We start from the raw sequence: 5,817 nt of genomic DNA on the forward strand, positions 1-5,817 counted from the left end.
TGACCATTTGGTCCCATATTGCAGCAAGTTGCCCCAAAATGAACAGCACATTATTTGCTAATAATCCAATTGAAATCAACTAGTTAAATATCCTGCATGGTTAGGTGTGTCTGGTCATCACCCAACTGTACTAACAGACCCTAGTGTAAGCCAGAGGTAAACTGGCTGCTTGGCCAGAGTGCCTGGATCTTGGCCACAATTTTGTTGATGGTGGTCTTGCTGCAATGTACGCCCAGCTTAGAGAGCTTACAGCCTGTAGGGAAAAGAAAGAGAAGTCCTTCCTCATGGTAATGACTGTAACCACCAGGTATCATGCTAATCACTGCCATTGCTGGCCTCCTGCTCCACGTCAATGCACTATACTAGTGAGAGCTCTGGTGTGGTGCAGGAGACCTGGTGAGGTAGGGTCAGAGCACGTATGTTATTAGCACACAGAGCGTCTTAGCTATCTGTCCCTCTCCTGGGATGGGAACCTTTCTTTCTGATAGAAGATGTTTAGTAGTAACAAAAGATGACCTGTGACAGAGGTGGCAGGTACAAATGTCTTACTGCTGACAGTAAATATGATGTCACTTTATATAACATAGAGGAAGGGGCTGATGACATGGACTCACCAGTTCAGTCTTCACCATCTCTGCAGGATCTTCCGCAGCCTCCTCCACAGGTTTCATCCTGAAGGACCAGAAAATATTATTATTTAAACTTATGTCTTCTATTCACAAGAGTTACTGATACAGTCCATGGTCATAGTTCCTATCTGGAGGTTTCTCTTATTTGATTTTTTTAATGTAGGATGAGCAACAATTTAACAGTATATAATAGATATTTCTGGAGTTTTTAGAAAATTACAGACAGAGCCTGAATGCAATTAATAGAACAGTATGGACAGAGCCTGTCTGGAGTCACCAGTACAGGACTTAAAGACTTCCTGATATTTCTATTGCAGTATGGACAGCACTGATTATATACACAAATGTTCCTCTTTAGAACCGTATAGAATGTATGTGTACATGGAATAAACCATATAGATACTAACAGAGAAGGTGCTTCTGGCTGCGGCTGCCACTCCCGCAGGTTCCTGTTGATAATCTAGGGAAAGAGACACAGAGTGAAATAAATTATACACAACAAATCTTTAGGACAAGTTCCATGGGACTCGGATAAGCCGGCCACAGTCTGTCCCCGCAGGTTATTACCAGGTTACTATACATTTTACAGCAGAACGAGAGAAAATAATTTAATGGAAAAATTAACAAATTGGTCTTAATAAAAAAATATATATTTTGATTTGGTCTAGAAATTTGTCTTGAAGAGTTCATTTAACAGCAACTTATATAGAACATGAAACAAGAACCCACTCTGATATTATGCAGGATTACAACCATAGAAATATCACTCAGGTCAGACATCCAGTATGATCTCTATATCTGATATATCAGATACTGGAACGTGGACCTATTGTGGGACAACCAATCCAGACTATGAAAAACGTTTCGTCATTGATTACACAAAAACTTTAAGCGACAAGTCCCTGTCTGTGCTGTGACGCCCCGTCCTCCTTTACGCTTTATAATTTATGCTGGTTTTCAGCAACTTGTTGTCACTGACTAATCCTAGTTTCCCCATTGGCCAAACTAAACTAAACGTATCCCGTGTTTAAGGTGGGTAATCACTGTCACCACCAAGCTCCATCACCAGCCTACCAGGAGCCGCTTACACTTCTCTGGGGGGTGTAGCTGCTGCAGCACCTCTTTGCTGGTTGCTAAAACCTTCTGACCATTTACTTTGGATTGGTACTGCCGGGAAGATGAACGCAGGTAGACAGGAGATGGAATAAATGGTAAGTTGTTGGTCCCAGGACACAGCTGGATTTTATAGATGGAGCAGAATATCTCTCACCCAGACTGACATTATTTTGTCCCTGATGTCTAGCACCATCTACACTGGGCCCCCCAGATCTCTACTGGACCATTGGGTGAGTGGAATCCATAAGTGTTATACACAGAGGTGGATGTGGGGGTGTATATGGTGGTATCGCCATATCGCCACTTCTTCTACTGTTTATACATAAATACATTACACATTTACATGTCTGTACACTTTACACTGGGCACACATGTAATAAACACAATAAAATATTTCCGGCAGCAAAGCACCTGCTCCTCCATCCCGCCCGGCTATCAGTTACTACATACATGAGTCCATGTTATTTACTGGTCACACAGCTGTGTCATGTTCTCTCTGCACCTATGAACTGAGTGCCGTGTAAAATGTACCCTCAGCTCTGAAGTGACGGCACCACGGGTACTGAAAGCAAAGCCACCACCTGAGCACCACCTCTTTATAGTAACTGTTATACTGTACCTCCTGCTCGGTGGCCAGCAGCCGCAGCCTGGTGAGCCTACTCTTCAGGAGATCATTTACCCTCATGTAGCTGCTGAGCTGCAATAGAGAGAGAATTACATTTAGATCTCAGTATATGAATACGTAGTGCACACCATATTGTATATTTGTGTAACACATTGTGTAGTGCCCTCTCCTCGCACAAAGGGGCTTATTTGCAGGGTACGGTTATGTTACTGCGCCGCTGTGTCCAAGTTTCTAGGAATCTTTCATTTGTAGATCTTATCTTACCATAAATCAGACTATAAATGAACAGAATAAGTGCGGATCGTTCCCTGTCACTGTATAACATTATTTGGCAAACAGAAGACTACGTAGGGGATTTTTTGGACGGAGTAAACATAAGACCACCTGGATGTCCGCTATTTTATTAAACAAATGACAGAATTTGACCAATTTTACTGTAACACTGTTTTACTGTAGAATTTTACTGTACAACTATTATTATATCTGGAGTTCTGTAGCATATTCTGATGTGATATTATATAAATATCTACTTATATATCACCGCAGCCATTTATTCCAGAAATTATGACTTTTTTATGCTAGTAAGGCCCAGTGTGGGCATTAGATGGAGGAGACAGATTCAGCGCACTGTCTTGTAGGATAACGAGAACGATGGGCCCTGGTACAATAGCAGTTAGGACAATGGGGCAATAATCCAGAGGACAGAGCGTCTCCATGCAAACTACTGTGGAAGACCTTGAAAAGAGATAAATAAAGCTCTGGGTTGAGAGTATAGTTAGTTGTCTACTCTCCCGAAATTTCCGGGAGGCTCCCGAATTTCGTGGAGTCCTCCCAAGCTCTCGGAAGAGTAGGCAAACCTCCCGCACCCTGTAAAATGTTGAAATTCACGGCATTGAATAGCGGGGGCAGGGCTTAATCGTGTCATTAAGTCCCGCTATTCAATGCCTTGAATTTCTGTATTTTATAGTAGGGGCGGGGCTATAGTGACGTAACGACATCGCAACGCCTCCTGCTACCCTCAGTCACATGATCTGTACTCTGGATCTCCTGGATTACAGATTTAAAAAGTAGGCAAATATGGTTGAGAGTGTTTATGTTCTATGAAATTGGGAGATATTACTACTTGATGTGTTTATATGAATACACCCGGGGTGATTGCTGGGTATATAATACACCCGGGATGATTGCTGGGTATATAATACACCCGGGGTGATTACTGGGTATATAATACACCCGGGGTGATTGCTGTGTATATAATACACCCGGGATGATTGCTGGGTATATAATACACCCGGGGTGATTGCTGGGTATATAATACACCCGGGGTGATTGCTGGGTATATAATAAACCCGGGGTGATTGCTGGGTATATAATACCCCCGGGGTGATTGCTGGGTATATAATACACCCGGGGTGATTCCTGGGTATATAATACACCCGGGGTGATTGCTGGGTATATAATACACCCGGGGTGATTGCTGGGTATATAATAAACCCGGGGTGATTGCTGGGTATATAATACCCCCGGGGTGATTGCTGGGTATATAATACACCCGGGGTGATTCCTGGGTATATAATACACCCGGGGTGATTGCTGGGTATATAATACACCCACGGTGATTGCTGTATATACTACAGTAATAAAGTGTGTGGACAAAGCTTCAGTTTTGGTCTTATGGGACACTTGCGAGGAGAGAGTGCACCACGGCTGTGACTATCATCACATTGGAATATTAAGTGATATAATGATGGACTGACCAGGCTTGATAGCAGCTCCTCTCTTCCTTCAAGGATGTCGCATTTTCTCTCCTGTCCAGGGAATAATGCAGATATAAGGTCAGTTTTAGAGTGTGAGAGAGAAATAAGAGAGAAAGAGAGACAGAGAGAGAGAGTGACAGAGGGCGAGAGAGAGTGACAGAGGGCGAGAGAGAGAGAGACAGAGGGTGAGAGAGAGACAGAGGGTGATAGAGAGATAGACAGAGATGGAGAAAGAGAGAGAGTGACAGACAGTGAGAGAGAGACAGATAAATGTATGTCACACTTTCCGTACTTTTATTTTCCAGTACAGACAGTGGGCATCACATTATTAATCCCGTCTATAATGTGATTAGTAGGAAACTGAATCTGTACCGTGAGTCAGTTTCCAGCCATTCGTATGGTGAGGGATATTAACCTTTTAGTGTCCCACTGCCATGCGGATGTCGGAGCAGGAACTGATGTGAACGTACACATGACGATATAGCGTGGGATCATGCACAATGACATGTCACACACATGGTTCATAGAATCACAATGGCCATATTCCAATCATACCTCCCAGATGTCCTGATTTAGGTGGGACAGTCACGAATTGACGCCACTGTGCCGCCATTCCACCAGTCGGCACTTTTGTCCCCAGACAAGTTGGGAGGTACGCAGCAATTTTAGGGGTTTGTTACAGAAGGGGAATTGGAGGCAGCCTAATGCTTCAGAAGCGCTTAGCACGGCCCCAGAGACCGTCACACACCCCTCAGCCTGGCATGACCACTCCGTGTCGTGATTACCTCTGTACGTGTATGTTTGTATGTATACAAATGGTTATAGATAGTTGTCATACCAACTGCTGCTTGATCCACAGTTCTTCTGCCTCCACTTGCTGGCTCTCCCCCAGTTGTTTCCACAGGGTCTCAAGCTCATCATTATTAGACCTGGATAGACAAGTAGAGAATACATTCTTATTTACCTGCTTATTTAATATACACCAGTGCCAGACAAACAGCCAGGCATACTCCGATCTGTGAGCAACAGGAAAAGGGATCCGTGGCTACAAATAACTATCAGTTACAGGTTGTGAGTGTGACAACTACGGGGGGAGAGCCCTTGACAAATCCACTAGAACTTTGAAAAAAAATCCCACCCCGACCATAATAAGGGATTTTCTGTTTCAGCCGTTACAGGCATCACAGGACGCACCAGATTGGGTGAGTGCAGGTACGTTTAATTTTTTTCTTTTATTATAATATAATTTTAGCTTTTTGTGGCGTTATCACTTTAATGTTGGCTGATAATACAAATGTTTCCCCTTTGCGATAAGATGATAGCAGGGTTCAGAAACAGCACGTAATAGAAATCATCTCTGTAAAGAGCGAATGATGGAATATTTACATTTAATTATTCACATTCAATGCAGTTTAAAATGTGCAACATAAAATAAAACAAATATTTAAACTTACATACAGGAAAGGAGAATCTACACTGGGCAGTGGGCTATATATTATTATCAGGGAGAGGACAGGTCACTGCCTCCCACAACTTCCACAAAATCATCTAATTAAATACTCTGTGCTGCTGGGGCACCTGCTCCTTCTACTATATAACTCTCAGTCTGTGGCTTCCTGCTGCCTCCATTCCCATCCACACATCATGTCACTGCCCCTGTCACATGCAGTCCTGTCCTCACTGACACATC

The 5,817-nt window shown here is 43.2% G+C and overlaps 1 long non-coding RNA gene across 1 annotated transcript; it reads right to left on the bottom strand.

Annotated features, from left to right (window-relative positions):
- Positions 1-441: 441 nt before the first annotated feature.
- On the bottom strand, positions 442-5,050 carry LOC142150317 (uncharacterized). Its single transcript, XR_012691079.1, has 5 exons — positions 4,966-5,050; positions 4,128-4,178; positions 2,365-2,442; positions 1,037-1,089; positions 442-672 (listed from the first exon to the last, which is right to left on the bottom strand). It is a non-coding gene; the product is annotated as an uncharacterized LOC142150317 (long non-coding RNA).
- Positions 5,051-5,817: the final 767 nt, after the last annotated feature.

This window comes from Mixophyes fleayi, chromosome 4 (assembly GCF_038048845.1).
Source record: "Mixophyes fleayi isolate aMixFle1 chromosome 4, aMixFle1.hap1, whole genome shotgun sequence".
In the NCBI taxonomy this organism is placed as follows: Eukaryota; Metazoa; Chordata; class Amphibia; order Anura; family Limnodynastidae; genus Mixophyes; species Mixophyes fleayi.